Source organism: Arachis stenosperma, chromosome 5, assembly GCF_014773155.1.
Source record: "Arachis stenosperma cultivar V10309 chromosome 5, arast.V10309.gnm1.PFL2, whole genome shotgun sequence".
In the NCBI taxonomy this organism is placed as follows: Eukaryota; Viridiplantae; Streptophyta; class Magnoliopsida; order Fabales; family Fabaceae; genus Arachis; species Arachis stenosperma.
Window position 1 is genome coordinate 124,289,650 of NC_080381.1, and position 23,430 is coordinate 124,313,079.

Genomic DNA, 23,430 nt, shown 5'->3' on the forward strand with positions numbered 1-23,430 from the left:
TTTATATAGAATATTACAAACTAAAGTGTAGTGCTGAGCTTCTTTCATTAATCTCGTTACCCTTTATTCTTGAGGAAGGATGTCGAACTTGATATACTCAACGCTTGGAGTTATTCATTCTTAGATTGTGAGGATGTCCGTCTTGTTGACTTCTTTTGATGTTGAAGGTGACTGTAGTGTTTCTTGGATCAGGATTTTATTATTGTCTCAGGTTTTGTTCTGGCTAGTTTGGAAAGAATATCAACTCGGCCATTCTGCTCTTGACTTATATGTTTGACCTTTCCTTCTTCATTCTTGAGGATGATCCCTGCCCCACCACCAACTTTGTTTGATGATCCATCTCCTAGTCGTGGAGCTCCTTTTTTTTCCTCCGTATATTCCGTAAGGAAGTTGGCCAAGTAATGCGACTTGATGACCATCCGAGTTTCGTACTTTAAATCGAATTCAAACAGCTCCATGGCCCACTGTAATACCTGCCATGCAATATCCTTTTTTTTGGAGGATATGCTTCATGGGTTGATTAGTGCGGGTGGTGTGGGCTTGAAAGTGGGATCATAATCTCTGAGATGTTAGGACCAAAGCATATGCGACTTGCTTAATTTTCTAATAATTGAGCTCAGCTCCTTGTAGTACCTTATTGGTGAAGTAGGCGAGCTTTTGTCCGACATCATCTTCTTTAAATAGTGCAAAGGCTATTGGTTTCACAACTAAATATAGAACGAGCTCTTCGGTCGGTTAAAAATTGGAGGTTGAGACAAAAATTTTACGAACTCTTGGAAGACTTGTTCATATTCCTGGGTCCACGTGAAGTCGTGCCTCTTTCGTAGTAGACTGAAGCTAGGGCCGTCTACCATTTAATTATTGAACCTGCTTTCAGGGACAGATCCAAGAATTTAAGAGTGGAGGGGCCGAAAATTAAAAGCTTGTATAATTAATTATAATGTTATATATTTGATAATAGATTATAATTAGTTTTTTAATTAAAAAATTAATAAATACTTGTCAAATAAAATAATTATCTCAATTTTTATAATTTTTTCATAATTTTTTATAGTTTTACATCTAATAAAATATAAAATTATATATTTTTAAATATTTTGTTAATTAATTTACTTTATTAAGTATTTATGTGACAGTAAGTTCTATTTTTATGTTTAATATAATTAAAAAATAGGTTTAATTACTCTGATGGTCTCTATAATTTCGCGAAAATTTTAATTAGGTCGCTGTATTTTTTTTTCTTTTAATTGAGTCATTGCACCAAATTTTTATTTTAATTGGGTCCTTACACTTTTTTTTCTTTTATTTGGGTCTCTGCACCAATTTTTTTTTTTAGTTAGGTCCCTATAAAATTAAGCCAATTACTGCCAAGAGAGACCTAATTGAAAAAAAATGGTACAGGGACCAATTAAAAGAAAAAAAAAGTATAAAGACCTGATTGAAAATTTTACAAAAGTATAGGGACTAACAAAGCAATTAAACCTAAAAAATATGACATAAAATAATATAAGTTAATTGCACTAACAATTTTGTTATATGAATTTAAAATATATTAAAGTATTTTTATATAATAATAGAGGTAAAAATTAATTAAAAATTAATAAAAAAAGAACTAAATAAAATTAGAAAAAATAATATTATCATGAATAATATTAAAATATTTTGTATATAATTATAAATGTTAAAATTAATCTTTAAAAAAATATAAAAAACTCTAAATTAAATAAAAAATATAAATAATATAAATATATGTAGAAAAATATAAACCCTAATACATAAAGAATAATAACTCTTTTTACTATTACTATACTATTAAATTTTATTCTATACAATACATCTATTATAATAGTATATGAACTTTTAAAATTTGTTGGGGGGGGCCAAGGCCACTACTTGTCCCCCCTTGAGTCTGTTCCTACCTGCTCTCAAGCAGGTTGAGTTAGCTTCAATGCCCCTTTGGGTGAGCATGAACCTCGAAAAATTTCCTACTTCTACGGTGAAGGTGCACTTTATGAGATTTAGCCTCATCCCGTGCGACTTATGGTTTGGAATACTTCTATCAAGTTAGATAACAAGTCGTCTTTACTTTTTTCCGAGAAAACTTTAATTGTTCTGTCTTCTGCAAGTCCTTTTGTGATATCATGGACATGTCGATCCAAAATGTTTATAGTAATCTGTCCGACTTTCTTTATTATTACTTTGGATTGGTAGAGGAGGAGGTATCTTTTTTGTGGCATATTTTTCTATATATACTCACTAGAAAAATACGTAATGGAGTGTAGGAATGATACCTTCGAACTCGATTAGAACTCTTGTCTTTTTTTTTTTTTTTTTTTTTTTGTTTTTATTGTGTCTCTTTTAGATATTATCTATTTTTATAGGTGTGCAAGCAACATCAAATTTTAAGATAGATTTTTTTTAATATTTATTGACAGTATTATAATTTGTGAGCAACCAAAAAAAATGTGTCATGAGAATCTTTTGATTAGGTTGCATTCAAATGGATTACGGTTGTATTTTTTGACACAAACTGAGAAAAAAGATTTTAATGTTTTTACTAACAATATTTTTTATTTCTCCTTCAATTACTACTGACTAATATAGAATATTTTATTTATCTATATTTTTTTTTATAAAATCTGTGCATTTAAAATATGCTATTGCTCCATTATCATGAGTGAATATCATAATTCTTTTCGAGGTTGTAAGTCGGCACAGCACTGCACTGACAGATTCTGAGTTTGAACACTTTGTCTTTTATTGGGTTTTATGCTATTGGACTGATTTTGGTAGGCCCAATCTCAAATATAACTATTATGTTAGAACCGAAGTAGCTTCTAACCAAAAAAAAAAAAAAAAAAGAACCGAAGTAGCTGAACCCTTATCATGTAGGCCTAGGTATAATAGTAACTTCTAGTAAATTACTATCAAAGATGAATGAACAAATGTACACCCAAAAACAAAGACGAATGAACAAATAGCAGAAAAAAATATTAAAATAAAAATAAGTAAAAATAAAAGGAAAATTCAAAATAATTAAAATCAAATAATAATCGACATATTTTTTTTAATCGACATTCATGGGCCCCGGTACATGCCTCCGTCTCTCTTCAATTGCATTTTTGGTAGACCTTCTCATTTGATTAAAACCCAAACAAACAGTTTTGCAGTAAAAAAAAAAAAAAATCCAAATAAACATGTAATGAAATAAAACCGTCAACAATAAATTTTTTTTTTTTTAGCAAAGATAGAAGACTCGAACCCACAACCTCTTAATTGAGTATGGGGAGACCATGCCATTTGAGCTATTACTCATTGGCACAATAAAATATTTCATGGTAACACAATGTTTTAGATTTGATTTAATATACTTTAAATAAAAAATATTTTATACAATTATTTAAATATATATATATATATATATATATATATATATATATATATATATTAAATTGTATAATTGATATACCAATGAGTTATATCTAATGATTTATTTGTTGGTGTGATTAGAGGTGAAAATTGTCGATTCGATTTGAACTTTAATTTTAACGAATTTTGTTCAAATTGTAAATGAATGGTCTAAACTATCTTTTATAGGTAGGTTTAAGTTTAATCTATATAAAAGTTTGAAAAACTCATGAACCTATTTAAAAAGTTTATTTCGTAAATTATAACTTAAAATAATAAAATTTAAAATTTAAAATTTAAATTATTAGATACATTCTATAATTTATAAGTTATAATTTGTAAAACATAATTCATATATATTAATTATTAGTCACATGTTATAATTATACTTATAATATATAAATATAAACCATTTTTTTTGGAAAAAAAACTACAATTTTAACTAATTTTAATTATTAATTAATTTAATTTAATTTTATATTTAATGAGTGACTAATTAAAAGTCTAAATTAAAAATAATTTATTTTATAAAAAATAATTTAACAAATCAACCCAACAAATTTTATAGATTTTTTTAAGTATAGGATTTAACCTTTTGAATTTATAGATTTTACAAAAATCTAAACTTTATTTATTTAATAAAACGAATCAAACTTAAAACGAATCAAACCATAAACCCTTGTGAAATAATCCGGCTCACTTACACTCCTTGGCGTGACCAAATATATAATTCAATATTAAATATATATAAGAATACCATATACATATAGACATGATATAGTGCTAATTATTATATAGTATTATTTTTTTATTTCATCTTTATAAGCTTTTATATATTAAAGTCAATAAACCAAAAGACAACGAAGATTGAGACCACACAAGTTTTGTTTTGTCTAAAGACCACACAATTTTTTCTGAATAAACACTTTATGGCGTTAATGGGTTAGGTTTGGTTAAGACAAGAAACGCCGCTCATTAAGACAGAGAGGACACAGTTCAGTTGCCACCTTCACTTCACCAACTTAACTCATTTATGATTCTTATTCTTACCTTTCTATATTTATTATATCATTATTCATAATGATCAAATATCAATTATTTTTTTATTTAATTTAACCTCTGCTTCTCCGTGACTTGTTTCGTTTTTTTTTTAATCATTAATACTTTTCCCTTAGCAACATTTATCACATCTTTTTGTGAAATCTAGCCCATACATGATACATATATTACCAGCAATTCCCAACACAAGTCTGATGAAATGTCAAAAAATTCTATAATAATTCCCAACTAGGGATTGCTTTTCATAAGTGGATTTAATTTTTAAACTTCGCTTCCTTTCCAATGTTAAATATTTGAATTTTTAAGTGCTCTGGAAAACAACCGTATTATTTTACTATTTCAAACTAACAAATTTAGGTTTTCTAATTGTTAGATCAAAATGTTATTTTGAAAGAAGTTTGGGGAGAGCTCTTCATGGGAGATCAAGTACAGGACAGACTGAGACAGGAGCTATGCTTAAGGCGGTAACAGTCTCTCGCCGCTAGTTCTCTCTCCAGGTTCTGGATCCAGTGACGCAATTCCTGCATGATCTTTATACTGTCGTCACCTGTGTCGTCGAAGGAGGCGTCTTTCAGGCGAGTTAGAAAAGGGTCGTCTCGACGGGACTGTGGTCCCGTGCATTCATGGGAAGAGACTGCGGAGCCTATCGTGCTCATCAAGCGGGGTCCCCTCCTCTCGTACCTCTTCTTCGTCTCCAAAGAGGAAATCCATCCACACAACAGGTCCCCACAGACGGTGCCAACGTTCGTATGCTCGGGTGTTCGGTAGGTTGGGTTGAATTGTTGCTAGAGCAGAGACTTAAAGGGGTCAGGACCTGAGCGCGAGCTGGGACATTGGAGCCTGGTTGTGACGTTGACTGGACAGCTAGTGGGGCCACCTGCAGGTCCCCCTTTTATAATCTGTACTCGGGTGGGCCCCTTGTATTCAGGCCCACCTCCCTGGAAGTTTCTACCAGCTGTTTAGGTTCTTCAGGGAAGGGGAGGTGACGCGCGGGTCACCTTCTGGCTCGGGTCAGTCTCCCTGTTAGGTTGACGATTCATAATCGCACCCGGGTTACTATTAGGCTGGGCCGGAATAATTATAAATATAATACTTGATGATTTCGTTGTGTATACTTAACTTTTATCAAATAACAATATACGTAGTATATCAATGAAAAAGCATGTGATATATCAAAGAAAAAAAAGGGGTTAAGTACGATTTTGGTCTTTAAAGTATAGGTTGAAAATTTTTTTCGTCTCTAACCTTTTTTTACCTACAAAATCGTCCCTAAGATTTAACTTGGTTTTAAAATCGTCCTTACTTTAGGGATCAAAATCTTACGAATGTGGCGGCGAAAACGAAGGCAGAGATAAATCGTAGACAGCTTCTTCTTCTTCTTCCCTTCTCCCTTCGTAGGAGTAGAAACACTCTCTTTTTCTTATTTTTTTTAATTTTTTTCATAATTTTTTTGTTATAGGTAATTTGATTCAAAATTTTAATGTTTAAGTAAAAAGGACGATTTTGTATGCAAAAAAGATTGGGAACAAAAAAATTTTCAGCCTACACCTTGTAGACCAAAATCGTACTTAACCCGAAAAAAGCATATGACAAGACAAAAAATGAAGACAGAGCAAAGATCAAATAAAAAATAAACTAGACTAAGAAAAGTAAAAGTTACTATCGAAGAGAAGCTTATATTCATTAGGGATGACAATGGTACAGTAGGGTAGGATTTGGACCCAATTCTAATTTTAGTTGCGGATTGAGAATATATCAACTCTAATCCTATCCGTTCTCAATCTGCGGATACCTGACCCTATCCGCGGGTTAGCAAAAAGATACAATATTATTATATAACCTAATGAGTATGTAAATTAAAAATTCAACACAAATAACATAATCATTCCATAAATAACAAAAACATTAAATGTTCAATTCTATATAGGATGGTGAGCATGGAGCACGACGGCTACAGAGCACGGTAACCATGGCGCTAAATGCGAGTATGGGCACGGGCACGGGCACGGATCGCCGGTGAGAGGAGTAGCCAGAGAGGAGAGCACCAGAGCACAGAGCACGAACTTTCGACGAGAAGTTGCAAAGAGATTGAGAGGAGAGATTAGGGTTGGCCGCTAGGTAGGGGTGATCTGAGTAAAAAGACTAGGATTTGTGTTATAATTGGATTTTTGTATATCGCTAAATATAATTGTCTTTTATACAATCAAAAGATTAAATAACTAGATGATAAACCTTAGTTTAGTGATTAACAAATTTTTATACCAAGATAGAAATAATTGGTTCAACACACATTCACTTGGAAACATATTTTTATATAACATTACATATACATATATAGGGTGCGGGTTGGTCGAATATGATTGACACTCAAACTGCACCCTATCCAATTTGCATTCAAACCCGCTCTACACTCAACCATACCCGACTGGATTGGGTCGGGTTGGGTATCCACGGATCAGGTACATGTTTCCACTCGTAATATTCATATAAAACTTAATTAGAAATAGTTTAATTTTAATGCACTAAAAGTGCAAAATATTTTATATAGTTGGTCAATTACATTTATTTTTTTGGATAACATTTATTTATTTTTGTTAGCATGATGATATGTAATTAGATGTATGTATAAAACTGTTTTATACTGATAGTGTCTCAAAATTAAATTCTTATATTAAATACAAAACATGAAATTTGAAAATAATATTTTTATATTTATTTTGTTTGGTGATCATATTAAATGTATATCATAGTTTTAGATTAGTATATCAACTTCTTCACTGTGTAACCCTACTTTTGACAATAACAAGTGTAACTCTTGTAGTAGCTCACACTCCCATTCACATAAAGGTTGCTTCCATTCCAAATTCCAAATCCAAGTTCCTCCATCCCACATTCCACATTCATTTATTATGCATTTTTTTCTTTACTATATGTACCTATGTGAGTTAAGGTGATGAGGAGAAGATGAGTATCTGACGACCGTGAGAGGCTGGGACTCTAACAGGAAAAAGTAGAGCTAGAATTTGCAAAAATATTATGATGCCTAAGTTAGAAGAGTCAGAGAGGTACAAAAATTAGAGTTAAGTGTGTTATACCTGGAGGTGCTGTAAGATTCTCTATTATGTAGTGTATTCTCTGTTAATGTTGTAAGTGTGAGGAGTAGTGAAATTAGTCCTACATTGAAAAAAATATGAAAGAGTGACGAGTTTATAAGTTGAAAAATCCATTAAATTATTATCTTAAGGTTTTGAGTTGGATGTGGTGATTTTTTCATCTTATGTTCTCTCACTTAATTCTTTTCCAAAATCTTTCTAATGGTCGAAAGCTCCCCACGGGCCAACATTCTCCAAGGTGGGGGCTCAAGATCAATGAATTGGGCCATTCACTGATACCTTTTGTTTTAAAATGGAATAAAACCTTAAAAATCTATCTTTTAATTTTTCCTTTTCAATCACAATGTCTCCCAGAATTTTGTTTTTGTTCCACTACCCACCTCCATATTTCTTGAATTATAAAAGAAAGCACATTTCTCAAACATAGATTTTCAGAACTTTATTCCATTTCTTAATTACCACTATTAAGAGTTGGGTTATGCATAGAGGGAATTGTTACACTAATTAATTTGAAATTATGTTAAAAGTGGAACTTTTTCTACTAAGTCTTTTTTGCAGGTGTTTTGCAAGAACCCAAAGAGGGAGTCAAAAACCAATATGCTCAATGTAACAAAACGCTTGTGGAAAGAATAAGTACCATCTAAAGTTGAGTTATTGGTATGGTTTGTCATCATGAGAAGACTAACATAAGGAACTCACTATATAGGTGTGGAATACTACAAAGGAACCAAACGGAACAAGTCTTGTGTGAGCAGGAGATTGAATCAGTATATCACTTGTTTCTTCTCTTGTGTTCATATTTATCAAATGTATGGGGTTTTTTGCTAGAAAACTAGAACGTCTCTTGTGTGTGGTCTCTTGAATTTAATGATTTGAGTCGCAATTTTACATGTTTATCTATCTTTAGAGTTTCTTGATTTAGGTTTTGTAAGGTATAACTTCAAAGAGGAGTAACGTTAATTTATGCTCGTTAGAACTTTATTTTAACTTTATAAATTTAGAGTATGACTTTATTTTCTTCTTTTACGTTTATATCGAATGAATATTTAAATGATAATAAAGTAAACAATGGTTCTCGAAAAGATGCCGCTAAATACAAGGCTGATTACCATATAGTGGCGGTTCGAGAAAAACTGCTGCGAAATGCAAATCTAATTGCAATATAGCGGCGGTTCGAAAAAACCGCCGCTAAATGCAAGGCTAATTGCAGCCCCAAACCCTAACCGTCGCTATATGCACCGCAGGTTGTCGTTTTGCGGCGATTTTACAAAACCACTGCAAAATTTATGCCGCTATCTGCTGGAATTGTGGTAGTGAGTTATACCTATAACTCGGCAACTAACACTATAACTTGAAGAACATATCAAACAAAGAGATAAAATTATTTAAGTAAAATAAAAAAATAAAATCCTCACATGCCACTCTTAATAGTTGGGAGAAGTAGTCAAACTAGACGTTGAAACTCCAAACATAACTGCATTATAGTTCACTCACGTGCTCGCTAATATCTTGAAAATCGAAGATATTTAAAAATAATCATATCTCTATAAATAAGTCTATATAAAGTAAAATAAAATAAAAAATAAAATACATTTGAAAATCTAGTATTCAATTAAGTTACTCTTACTCTCTTTTTTAAGTAATTTTTTAGAATTTGATGTATACCTTATCCGTAAAAAAAATAAGATGACATTTTTTTCTGTAACGAGTTATAACTGGGACAGACCCCTCTATAAAGGAACAAGTATGATGTACCATTTTTCTTCTCGATAATTTGGAATACACGTAACATGAAAAAGATGAAGGTATTTAAAAGAACACAAAATCCTTTTATTAAAAATGTTTTGTTATGGAGTGATCAGTAAAACAAGGAATAGAATAGAAAAGAAAATAGAGCTGAATCCTAATAGATAATGTGAAACAGATGGAATGATATGTCTACTTAGTGATTTCTAATCCTAAGTTTGGTTAGTGGCTGACTACTTTCGCAGAATTGTAGGCGATCTTGGAATTATTTTGTGTTATTTTACGTTGCTTTGAGACTATAAAATTTAGATACTCCTTGTTCCCTAATTGGGACTATATATGTTCATAAAAAAAACTTCTTAAAAATTTGTTTTTGGAAACTAGATGCTCAATTTGTGGAGTCAATCTCTTCAATTAGAGACCATTCTTCGTTCAATTGGTGCTGAAGACATAGAATGGTTGACAGAATCAAGTCATCAACTACAAATTATTTTCAACTTTTAGGAAAGGTATTTTTTTAGGATTAAATACGGTTTTGGTCTCTAAGATATAGGCCGAAAATATTTTTCGTCCTCAACCTTTTTTTCATACAAAGTCATTCCTAAAGTTTAACTTAATTTTAAAATCGTCCTTCAAACCAAAATACCTTTCTCTTTTTCTAAAAAAAATACTCGATTCTTCTTCTCCATCACGGCAATACTCAGTTCTTCTTCTCCATCACAATAACATCAAAAATAAAGAAATAGAAGAATACAACAGCAACATAATTTCAACCGCAGTAACAAAATTTCAACTAACGGCGGATATAAAAAAATCAAAACAGAAAAGTAGAAGAATGGAATATAATCAGAAGCAAGATAGAATAGAAAGAACAATGGAATCAATCAGAATGGAATCAGAGTCAACAACAACAGTGTGATTAACAATATCAACAAATCAACAAATCTAACAATGTAAACAAAAGAAACAAAAGTAGAATAATCAATTTAATTAACGAAATCAGAAACATAAGCAGAATAATCAACTTAATAAGAAACATAATTGGAACCTAGTGGCGACATGCGAGGAACAACGGTGTGGTAGCAAGGAAGAGGAGCACCGGTGAGATTCAATGACGAGGAGCAACGGTGAGGAGCACTGGCGACCAGCGAGCTAGCGAGAAAGAGGAGCAGCAGCGAGATCCGGCGGCGAGGACGCGAAGCAGAGGCGAATGACGTGGAGCAACAACGAGGAGCAACGGCAAGCGGCGAGGAGCAGCGGCAACTGACTAGCTAACGAGGAAGATGAGCAGCACGATGACGCAGCAGATTCCCTTCCCTCTTCTTCTTCCCTCCCTCCCTTTGCGTGACTACCTTCCCCCTTTAACCCATTTTCTTTCCTTTTTTATTTTTTCATTTTATAATTGTTTTAATTAGGAGTAATTTGGTAATAAAAATGAAAATTTTGGTTAAAAACGATTTTAAAATCGAAGTAAAAGACAAATAGGTCCTTGACCTTTTTAAATGCAGACATTTTCGTCCGTCGAGATTTAAATATACATTTAAATCCCTCACCTTAAAAAACGCGTGACAATTATACCCTTTCGTCAAGTTGGGGTTCAAAACGGTAACGGAGAATGCTAACCTGGAAGGGTGGAGTCTTAGGTGTCCATTTTGGTTGCTGACGTGGATGTAAAACAAAATTTTAATGGACAAATTGGTCCTTGTGGCTCAAAATGATATTCTATTTATCGTTGAACTTGGTGGGAGGAAGATCAATGATGGTTGACCTTCTCTCACAATTTAAGACATTGGCAAAGTCAAGCTCCTTGTAAAATGTCCCTTGCTTACCAAAAACACAATCAGAAGCATCCACAACATAAGGATAAGCTCCATTTATTGAGTATATGAACTCATCATTCATCCAAGCCCAGCTCAATTTCCAATTGACAAGATGACCGAGAGGGTTATGGTTTGCAATGCCCAGTAATTGGAATCATAAGTTCTAATCACATCATACATGATTGATAGATTACCATCTTGACGGCGAAGGAACTCATCATCTATGGTTATGTTCATTTTGAACTTTGGATCCTTTGTGCAACACACATTACTCACATTCTTCCCTAAAAAAACCAACATTATTTTCTTTTTCAATGTCAATACTAGTCAAACCTTATTCACCCAACTTAAATTCTAAGATAAAAAACCTAACCTAAACACAAATCCAAATCCAAATCCAAATTACAATCTTAGTTTAGAAGAATTAAATCACGCAAAAACGAAAAATGTTACCTTGACCAGTTGCTTCTTACAGATGAATCCATCATTGGCGAGATTGATGGAGGAAGGAAGAGGAACAGTGGGCAGCGCCACTCCAAAAATAGTGCCAACGAGATCGATCTGGACCTGCATCTACGTCAAGTCACTGGCGGTTTCCACCGCAGTCTTGAGGTCAGTCATAGGATATCCAGCAAAGATGGTGCCGTTACCGATAGCGGTGGGGAGAGTGGTGCCGTCGGTGAGGACGGCACCGGAGGCAGAGATGAGGAACTCATTGTGCTAGAACTTGACGAAGACCTTCCATGACTTGAGGTCGTCGAGGCCGTTGTTGAGAACAGTGAGCGTAGACTCAAACCGGTACGGTTGATTGGCCGCATCAGAGACATTGGGCGGGAGGCGCGTCCTGCCGGTGTAGGCGTAGGAGACGAGTATGCCGTTACAGGATGCTGACTGGGCCACAGAAACGGCGTCATTTGAATTAATACAATGGATAAAACATCGTTTTGAGCCACAAGAACCAATTTGTCCATTAAAAATTTGTTTCCCATCCACATCAGCAACCAAAACGGATACTGGAGACTCCACCCTTTCATGTCAGCATTCTCCGTTGCTGTTTTAATCTCCAATTCGACGGAGGGGTATAATTGTTACGCATTTTATAAGGTGAGAGATTTAAATGTATTTTTAAATCTTGAAGGACGAAAATGTCTGCGTTTAAAAAGGTCAAGAACCTATTTGTCCTTTACTCTTAAAATTAAATCAATCTTTAGGGATGATTTTGTTTGTAAAAAAAGATTGGAGACAAAAAAATTTTCGACCTATATTTTAGAGATCAAAATCGTACTTAACCCCTTTTTACATTAATTTATTATATACTATGTATCGTGCCACCATTATATTGTTACTTCACCATAAAACTTATATATATATATATCATGATGTGAAACTAAAATGGTCAAGAAAGACTGACATTTTAAAAATATACATATGACCCTATATATTTTTTAGGGTAAAATATTTTCATAAATCAAAGGAAGATGGATTTTCCATAAATTCTCTAAATTAAAATTTGTTACGTGTATGTCTCTGAACATATTTTTATATAAATCGAATTAATACAACTCGATTTAGGCATACAAGTAGTAAATCAAATTGATCAAATTTGAATTACTAGCGATAAGAGTAAATCGAATTGACATAATTCGATTTAGCATGGATGTAAGTTTGCTTCAAGGTACATCGATCCTATCAAATTCGATTTAACATGCCTGGATACATGTAATTTGAAGTGGTTAAATTTGATTTACTGTATTTTGCACTAGCAATTATATCTATATGGAGTCAATGCTAAATCAAATTCAATTAGTTCGATAATGCGAGTCTATAAAAAATTTGCATTTTATAAAATTTAAAATTTTTTATTATGTATAGGTTAGTAACGAGTACATTACAAATTTTTATAGTACTCATCATAACAATGTTTAATTTAAAAATTATTATTAAAATTTTAGTTGTACTCGTTATATAACTTGACATACAAACAACATAAGGCAGCTACTGGACGTGAAGACGTATCCCAAACTTGTCACCAAACAACTGAGTCAATACGAACATCATAATGTACACTCTCGCATACCTCCTCAGAGTCTCCTTATCTACATCTATAGGAAGCTCACTATATGTCTCCTGAAACCACATGAACTTCACAGTGAACTTATCAATGTAGTCCGCATGTGGTAGCACACCAAATATCTCCTCAAACCAAGTCTAGGAAGGTCGTCCATCCTCAATAAACCTCTCGAAGTCTATCGGGTACTCACTCAGCTAGTCAACATCGATCGAAAGGCCTAACTAGTATGCACATTCTATAACGTAATGGTGCATTTTTCAAATGACATATGAAATGTATATGCGTCTTGGGACACTATCTCTCCACAAAATTGCTAACTAAAAGATCATCCAGTCTAAACTAGTAGTCGTTGAGCCTCGCAAGATGATATAATCTGCCAGTTTGCAAATATAGTATGATCCGGTCGTCTAAGAACATACCATACTGCCTCTTCATGTTAATAATACATCGAGTCAGCTACATGATAGTAAAAAAAGGTTTATTAAGAATTCATAATAAATTTTACATAATCAGCAAATAACTATATTAAAAAAGTTAATATTATTCATGCCTCATTGAAAAAAATAGTTGAATTCATAATTTTATAATTTATTAATTAACTCTTATCAAAAGTGATGACACTCTTGTGCTAAAAAGTTAATGTCTAATCATAGTATATATACAAAATTCAATAATAGTGTTTCTATTATAAATGCTACTCTAGCCTTATCCATAAAAATTAAATCTCTACAAAATTTACATTTATCTATCACTAACATTTCTAATTTAAAAATTTTAATTCAAAACAATTCTAAATCATTGTTATCACTAGCATTTCTAATTTAAAAATTGTAATAATAAAATTTTAAATCACTATTCTAACTAATATTTATAATCTAACAATTCTAAGCTAAGTTTATTTATGTCCTCATTGATGTTACTAACAATATGAGCAACCTCATCCAATTTCAGTAAATAAGATATGAGTCGTCTTTCATGACTGTAGTTTTAAATTTTATCGCTTTGTGCTTTCAAAATTCTCTATGGTGTGAATTTTGGAGGGAGTAAAATTGTAAATATAAATCGAATGAAGCGAATTTAAATCCTTATATAAGAAAACCACTTAATCAAATAAGCTTGTTTTGATTTATATAGGGAAGCGTTTTTAGTAAATGGAACTAGGATTATTTGATTTATCCTTGGAACATATTCAACTATAAATTGAAAGTGGCTACTTCTATTTACTAGAGACCCAATTTTTTCACGTTTTTTTTTAGTAAATTGAATTATCCTATTTCGATTTACTAGGTCTTATTTTAAATCAAATTGGTATGATTCGATTTACATGTAAATGGATAAATCAAGTTACATTGACTCAATTCATATATATATATATATATATATATATATATATATATATATATATATATATACACGATAAATATATAACTATTTTTGGTTTAGGATATATATATATATATAGACACACACACGATAAATATATAACTAATTTTGGTTTAGGATATTTGTGTAATTTTAATTCTATTTATTTTATTAAAATGAATTACGCAATCTTTAATTATTCAGTCAGTTTCAAATAGCTAGCGAGGTTGTAAAAACCGGACTAGTTAATAAACCAATAACGTCATTGATTTATTGATTCAACCGAAGTTCAATTAGTTTAATTAAATATTAAATAAAATTATTAAAAATTTAATATATAATTTCAAATATATAAATTCAATAATTTCTATCATAATAAAATTCAAAATTTCAAATTTCACATAATAAATTATCCATAATTTAATATTAGAAGTTCACAAACAACTTCAAACATCAAAGTTCATAACTAAAAATAATCAAAATGCTCATAGTGACAAACACATAATATTCTACTATCAGAAGAAATATTAACAAACAAGTTTTCAACTAAACATGAAGAATTAGGCCAAATTTCACAAAATTCTGTTAAGCTCAAACTCTCGTATTCAAACTTTCACGCTTTCGAATTACAGAAAACAGAAAAAAACGACATTAGTGAAGCTAGTAAGACCATCATTATTCCATTCACAGAGTCATGAAACTCAAAAGTAATATCAACTAGACCTATTCAGCTAAAAAGAACGCTAAATACAATAACATAGATTCTTTTCTTAAAAGTAACAGGAACAATTTCAGTATGGAAAAAGGTTAATATCACCTAAAGGGCAAAAAGCAGAATTTAAAGTTTTTTTTTTCTTTTCACAACGAAGCACGCATATATTCCTCTCTTAAACGTACACGAAACAACCGATTCCAATCCAAATGAACCAAATTCAAAGTTTCTAGCTCCGAGAAACAAACTCTATTAAATTGGAAGGGAGAATAAAAAAAAGCGAAGAGGCGAACCTTGTCGAGCAAGAAGTTAAGAAAGAGGTGGCTATTGGTGAGATAATGGTCGTAGCAAGGGCAATCACTCTTGTTGCGGGGGTGAGTGGTGATGGACATGTAGCAGAAGCTGTGTTCATGGTGGCAGAGGGATGGTGGAGGCGTTCCTTCTGCTTGTTGGAGACTTGAGAAAATTAGATTTGGAACTTGGAAGGGAGAGGGAGAGAAAGGCGTTCCGCATTCGTGAGACTGGGTTTGGGAATTGGGGACTGAGTTAGTGACTTGGGGTTTTCATTTTTTTCTGCCGTCGAAAAGATGTTGTTTCTGAACTTAGATTACAAAACTAGACCTTTAAAAAATTTGGTCAGTTCGAACATTTCATCGATTAATCACCGGTTCGACCAATTTTTTTAACTAATTTTTTATAGGACAATTCTAGAAATCAATCAGACCGACTAGTTGACCAATTCTTGGTTAACCCAATTGAATCGATTAATCCGATCCGATTTTTAGAAACTTGCAAAATAGCATGCATGGTAGTTGCATTGTAGAATTATCTTAGTGCAGTGACCAATCTCTTCGCTACAAATGATTAGCTATGAAATGTTTTTTATGTCCATAGTAAACTTTAAAATTTTAACCTCTTAATTAAGAAATTAGATGATGAGTTAGTAGACTGCGATTTGGTTTAGTAAGATTTTTTTTATAATAATGTTTGTGTTTTTTAGAAACACAAATTTTTTATTTTATATTTAGTAAATAAAAAAGATCATGTACTTATAATTGTAATTTTTTAAAATTATAAGTGCTTTTGAAAGCATCTAAAATAGATTTTTTTTAAATTAGTTTATACTTATCAAAATTAAAAGATCTAATATAACCTCATATATTAATTAATTTATAAATTTAACTTTTACATTTATATTTGTTATGATTTTTTTTAATTTTAAAAGTTATTTTACTAAATATAATGGTAATACTTGTACTTATTAAAAATAATTTTTAATCTAATTTTGCCAAATACAGATACTATCATTTTTAAAAATAGCTTTCATAAATTATTTTTAAAAAATAAAAATTTTATCAAACCAACCAATACTTGTAAAGAATTTGATAATTCATATATAATATATAGTAGTCAACACACAGTTGCTTTAATTTCTGGGTTTTGGTTATTTGCAATTTGCATTTAATGTGATGACATGTTTCTCCACGTAGATCATAGTTGGCTTGAAAATAACATGTATCACATCAAGTTCATCCTTGATTTAGGGTTTTCCGCCAAAAGTAAAATATTTAAATATGAATTATGAAAGCTTCATAATATAAGATTTACTATTTAATGTAGGAGAGGGTGATATTTCTTCGTGCCTTCATGGTATGCACCATGAAATTGAAAATAATCTTGAAGATTAATATGGGTTTTATTTGCATATATAGGTGAATATTTTGGTGACTTGGAAGAAAAAGAAAAATATCAGAAGTTCAGGTGTGGAACCATATATTTTGTTGTTAATTAATGACATAACTCTTTATCACCCAAAAGAATTTTTTTTTTTTGGACAGAATTTATATTCTTTCAATTCGTTCCACAAAAAGAAAATAATAAATAAATTGGGCAACCGTATCCATATGGCAATTATCAATTAGACTTTTCGCCCCTTTTTCTTTCTTTCTTTTTCTCTTTTTTCCATTTCCTGTGGATAGACTCGTATATTTAAACATTGCTTCAAATCAACCCAAAATAATAATTGAATTCTAAATGCATGTATTTGAATTCCAAACTATAGCATATACATGTTGCTTTGTTTGACTTTTAATAATTGAATTCTAAATGCATGTAATCTGGATTCAAAGCCACCAATATTGTTGGTTAATTTGAGCCTCATAATCAAATAATCAAATAATTAAAAAGTAATTACTTCGGTCAATGAAATTGTTTAAGCTAAGAGAATTCAAATTAAGAAGCCATCCCCATGAGAGAGAGAGAGAGAGAGAGAGAGAGAGAGAGAGAGAGAGAGAGAGAGAGAGAGAGAGAGAGAGAGAGAGAGAGAGAGAGAGAGAGAGAGAGAGAGACTCTTATGTGGATATTATTGGTGTTATTATCCTAATAAGAAACTTTTCTATCTAAGGCCTAATTTTGGATAAAGAAGTTAGAAGTAGGCATGAATATGATCCCAAACCAAAAATTGGTTGTTACTTAAGATTCAAGAGTTTAATTTGAGGACATGAGCTTAGACCAAAATAAAATTTTAGTGAACCAGATCAAGCAAGCCTTTGAAAAAGGCTGTGTATTGGGTCCCTTTCATTTTTTATGAATTATTATTATTATTATTATTGTATGGGGCAACAATTTGAAGAAGTCATTGTCCTTCATGAGTGAAGACTTTTGCTTTTAGATGCAGACATGCCTAGCCAATGGCCAATGAAAACCAATGGTCAACAATAAAGGAGCAACACATATTAAATAAAATATAGAAAATACTTCTCCAACATTTTTTTGTGGTAGATTTCTCCAACTTTTATTTATAAGTAATTTTTTTTTTGCATTGATATAATTCTAAAATAATTTATTTTTAGACATATATAGATTTATAAATACCTAGTGAAACCTGTAGCTAGATTAGGGAATATATGTATGTTAAGTGTTAACAACTAAAAATGGTGGTACTCGTTTTTATATTGGGAGTATGTTTATATCTATAGTTTGTGTTGGGAATAAGACACCATTTTCCCTTGAGAAAATACCTTTGACAGAGAAATAAAATAGACACAATCACAACACAAGAATTTAACGTGAAAACTCCAATTATCGGAGAAAAAACCACGGCCGTTGTCAAATGACAACCAGAGAATATCACTATGTGAAAATTGTTACAACACATAGACTTCTTTCTCTTTAACACCGGCACCCCAGTACACCCACACTCTCTCAAAGCAAATATCTAATTACACCTCACAACACTCTCTAATCAAAGAGTACAGAGAAAAAGAAAAATCAGATACAAGCTTAAAGTGTTTCTGACTGGTGCGAAAACAAATGGAGAACTTAGCCTCATATTTATAGCCTAGGCCACCCACTCCATTTGCTATCCTAAGCAATGTGGGACTAATTCAACCAAATCCTAACAATCTCCACCTTGATTGAAATAGTCACACATCTTCAACTTCCATTGTCAACACCGACAATTCTTTGCTGCCATTGTCTATACCGACAATCATAGTTCAGAGAACTATCATACTCCACCATGAAAGTATACTCACTTGGAATTAGACCACTCCAAGCATTTTGCCTTGGTACAGATCGAAACCTTGCTGAAAATTCATGGTGCAACTTCCAAATTGGCTTTTCCTGGAAGTTCTTCAACCATCGACCTAACTCCGCCACACACCTTGCATCTCAACACCAACCAATGCCCGTGTGCAATTGTGGACCCGATTGCCACAACTTATCCTTATCCATGGCAGTGCGGTAATACCATGAGGATTCTTCTTGTCTTCTAGAGAACATCATCTTTCATACCAGAGATCTTCTCCTTCAACGCCTTGTGCAAATCTGATTGTATCAACACATTCTTGACTTGTATTTGCCACAAGCCAAAATTAATTCTTCCATCAAATTTCTCTATTTCAAGCTTCACAGCACTTGAATATCCTGACATTGTTGCAACCGTATACCGGAATAGTATAACTCAACTATAGACCGTGCACTAGGAAGGGTCCCCAGGAAAGAGAGGTGGGTCACAATGGACACACTTAAATACCAGGTCTTTTCTTAGCCATAACCTTTCCAAACTGCACTCTCACAGTGTCATACTGCCTTCTAGCAACAACAACAGCAACCAAAGATCAACTTCAAGCTACAGGACAAAATTCTTTTCTAATGTAGAAGGTCATACTAGGCTGCAATCACAGAGCATACTAAGAATAAATCCCACCGAACCGAAGCTCTGATACCACTTGTTGGGAATAAGACATCATTCCCCCTTGAGAAAACACTTTTGACAGAGAAATAAAATAGACACAATCACAACACAAGAATTTAACGTGGAAACTCCAATTACCGGAGAAAAAACCACGGCCGTTATCAAATGACAACCAGAGAATATCATTATGTGAAAATTGTTACAACACATAGACTTCTTTCTCTCCAACACCGACACCCCAGTACACCCACACTCTCTCAAAGCAAATATCTAACTACACCTCACAACACTCTCTAATCAAAGAGTACAGAGGAAAAAAAAAATCAGATACAAGCTTAAAGTGTTTCTGATTGGTGCGAAAACAAATGGAGAACTTAGCCTCATATTTATAGCCTAGGCCACCCACTCCATTTGTTATCTTAAGCAATGTGGAACTAATTCAACCAAATCCTAACAATTTGTAGCATTCATACAAAATATTTCTATGGGACAAATCGTTGTAATTATTTTTAATATTTATTTTATTATCCTTAAGTTTTAGTGTGAATGTGATTCTCACTTTAATTCTCAAACTCTGATTTTTCACATTTTATTATATTAAGTCTAGTTAATATTTATTTCTAGATATCTAAAAAAAATGCTATTATTACATTAATACTTTTAATGCTTGGATGAGTTGTTAAAAACAATTTTTAAGTGATATTCTTTTAGAAAGATCATTAAAAAAAAGTAAGTTAATGACTATTTTATTTTAGAAGTACTTATTTAAAAACACTCATGTTTTGATACAAAAATATAAAAGCAAATTTTTGTCTATCAATTACGTTAAAATATTTTTTTTAAGTAAAAAATGTGATTTTAAAAGATAAAAATTCCAACTTCTAAATACCGTATCTTTTTTTTATTAATTTTTTTTCTAACACTTTAGTTTTATTAAAAAAATTATCAAACTTACTAAAACAAATTGAAAAAAAAACATTATCTTACATATTAATAGCATCTAAACACTTATGCTTACATCTGCCTCCATGCATTTTTATTCCCTTTCCAACTAAAATTATTATTAATTTTTTAGCTCTCTCTTCAATGGTAAAAAAATAATAATTTAAAATTATTTAATTTAATTTAATATTTATAATTAAATAAATAATATTCATAATTATAAATTTATTAATCAATTATTTTAATAATAATAATATAAAATAAAATAACCTTAGACTGTTTTAGAATTTTTTTTTAAATATTTTTGTTTCTTTAATTAGTGCACGTTTTGTTGTCCTTTTGCGCCTTTACGGTGGCGCTTTTTTTTTTTTTGTGGTCTCAGCTTTTACCGTGGTTTGAAATTTTGAATTGAATCCTTTTTAAATTCTGAGCAATTAAAAAAAAGTTTAAATAATAAATATTTATATTGAAAATAATTTATAAATAAATTATTTTATATTTAATTTTTTAATTTTAAAAGTACTTAATTTTAAAAAATATGATAAAAAAATTTTATTACAAAAAAATATTTTTTAAATTTTTTTTATAAATATTTAAATAATTTATTAAAAAATTATAATTTAATTTTAAAAATTATGTCGAATATTAATATTATTATTTTTCATAAATTAAAAATTTTAAAAAAATAACTTTTAAAATTTTTTAAAATGAGCTTTTATTATCCTTCCTTTCCTCTCTGTTCTCACCCAATCTCTATCTAAGGCCTAATAAGGACAAGTCTAATCAATAATGATCCAGGTCAAATAATGTACAAAAATGGACCTTGTTTATTTTTAGAAATAGTATTATATTATTAAAAAATATTTTATGTATATTAAAAATTAATTATTATATATATAATATTTAATTTTTTATATATTTTTAATTTATTAATTAAGTTTTTATATACTCCTAATATAATTCTATATTATATTATGTCAATTTGTTTTGTATCTTAGTTTACGGTTCAATTTTTTGTATATAAAGATTATGTGTGTTATGTTATGATATAGAGGTGAGGAGTATTATGTACTGTTGTGACGGCCTTTTTTTTTAATTCATAAAAAATAATTATTATCTGATTTTTTATCATAGAAAATAGAAATAAATTAGACGGTCTAATTTATTTGGCGCAAGAAGTTTAAAAAATTTTGGAACATCAATTTAGTAGGTTGGATTTAAATTTTTTTTATTTCGAGAAAAATATAAATTAGACTGTCCAATTTATTTGGTTATATATATTCTATATGTCTTTTTCACTTTACTTATCAGAATTTTCCTTTTTTTTTCGTCTTTCAACTCTTATTAAAAAATTCTCTTTATACTTTTTTTTGTGTCAAAAATTAATATTGAGATTAAGTATTTTCAATGTGAGTAAAAAAAAATAAAAAAATTATATTAAAAGTATATTATCATGATTAGATTTTATTACAAATATTAAAAAGAGTGAAATTTGTATGTGAGTTTGAGAATCCTTAGTAATATTTATTAACTATATAAAAGAATACAACTTTAACAATTTTACAAATTACATTGTTAATGATATTAAATATTATTTAATCTCTAATATTGTTACTATTATTTTTATTAAATAAAAAAATTTAATAATAATAATTTATAAAATTAAAATGACAGAAATAATTAATAGTATAAAGTTTAAGACGATCAATTTCTTTTATTTTAGATTTTTTAGACATCATTAATTTGTTTTACTACTGCTGGATGAACACTTGAATGGAAAAAAATAAATTTAAAAAATACAGAAGAAAAAAAATATGTAGAATTTTTTATTGTGCGAGTGAAAAGTATATGCAAAAGGGATATACATATAATTCTTTAAGTTATGGCCAATTAATTTCTTATATCCAAAAAGTGGTTTTAAAAATTTGTCAAGATGACAAAATTCAAAGGCAACTAGCCCACGAAAAGACCCAAAACAAAAAAGATCTAGGTTCTTTCTGTGAATAGTTTGGCCTACCCTTCTATAGTAAGAAAAAAAACAAAACAGTCTAACTAAAAAGACTGATGGCCCGATCAAAACCCACCGCAATGGAAACTCAGAAAGCATTACAAGCCCCCTCCTAAACAAAGAAAAGACAAAGATAAGAAACCTCACAAAAAACAAATTATCTGCTTTAATTGTAAAAAATCAGGTCATATCAATAAGTACTGTAGGATCAAGAAGAAGATCAACAACTTCAACCTTGACTCTCAGATTGAGGAGTAGATTAATAACCTACTCCTTGAAAGCTCCGAAGAAGAATCAGAATATGAAATTTCGGAGGACTTAAACAATATCTAGCATGATGATGATATATCCTCATTATCTGATGAATATTTTGAACTCAATATTATCACACAAGAACAATATTTTCTTTTTGATGCCATAAATGCTATCTCAAATCCTGAGCAGAGAAAATACTTTCTTCAGAAGCTCAAACAAATCTTAGAGACCAAAAATGAATTCAAAACCCTGGTTATAAAAAACAAGTACGATGTCAAACCTATTTTTAAAAAGCTCGAAAAACAAATTTCTAAGCTTGTTACTATTCAGGACCTTCAAAATGAAATTAATATTCTCAAGAAAGAAATTCATCTCATCAAATAACAACAATAACAACACCAGAATTGCTTTTTTGGACGAAGATTCTGATAACACTGGGGAAGAGCCTCAGAATTATCAAAATTTTCAAAACCAAATTTTTCAAAATGAAGAGGATGACCAAATTGTCCAACTCTCAAAGGATGATCAAAAAGATGAGATAGCAGAAATTCTGCGGTTAGTCAGTCAATTAACCGTCATGAAATTCTATATCGATATTCGAATTGTTATCCAGGACTTTGTTTTGGAAACTGTAGCCTTGTTCGATACAGGTGCAGATAAAAATTGTATTTTGCAAGGATTAATCCCAACAAAAATATTTTGAAAAAACTACAGAGCGCCTTAGTATAGCTAACGG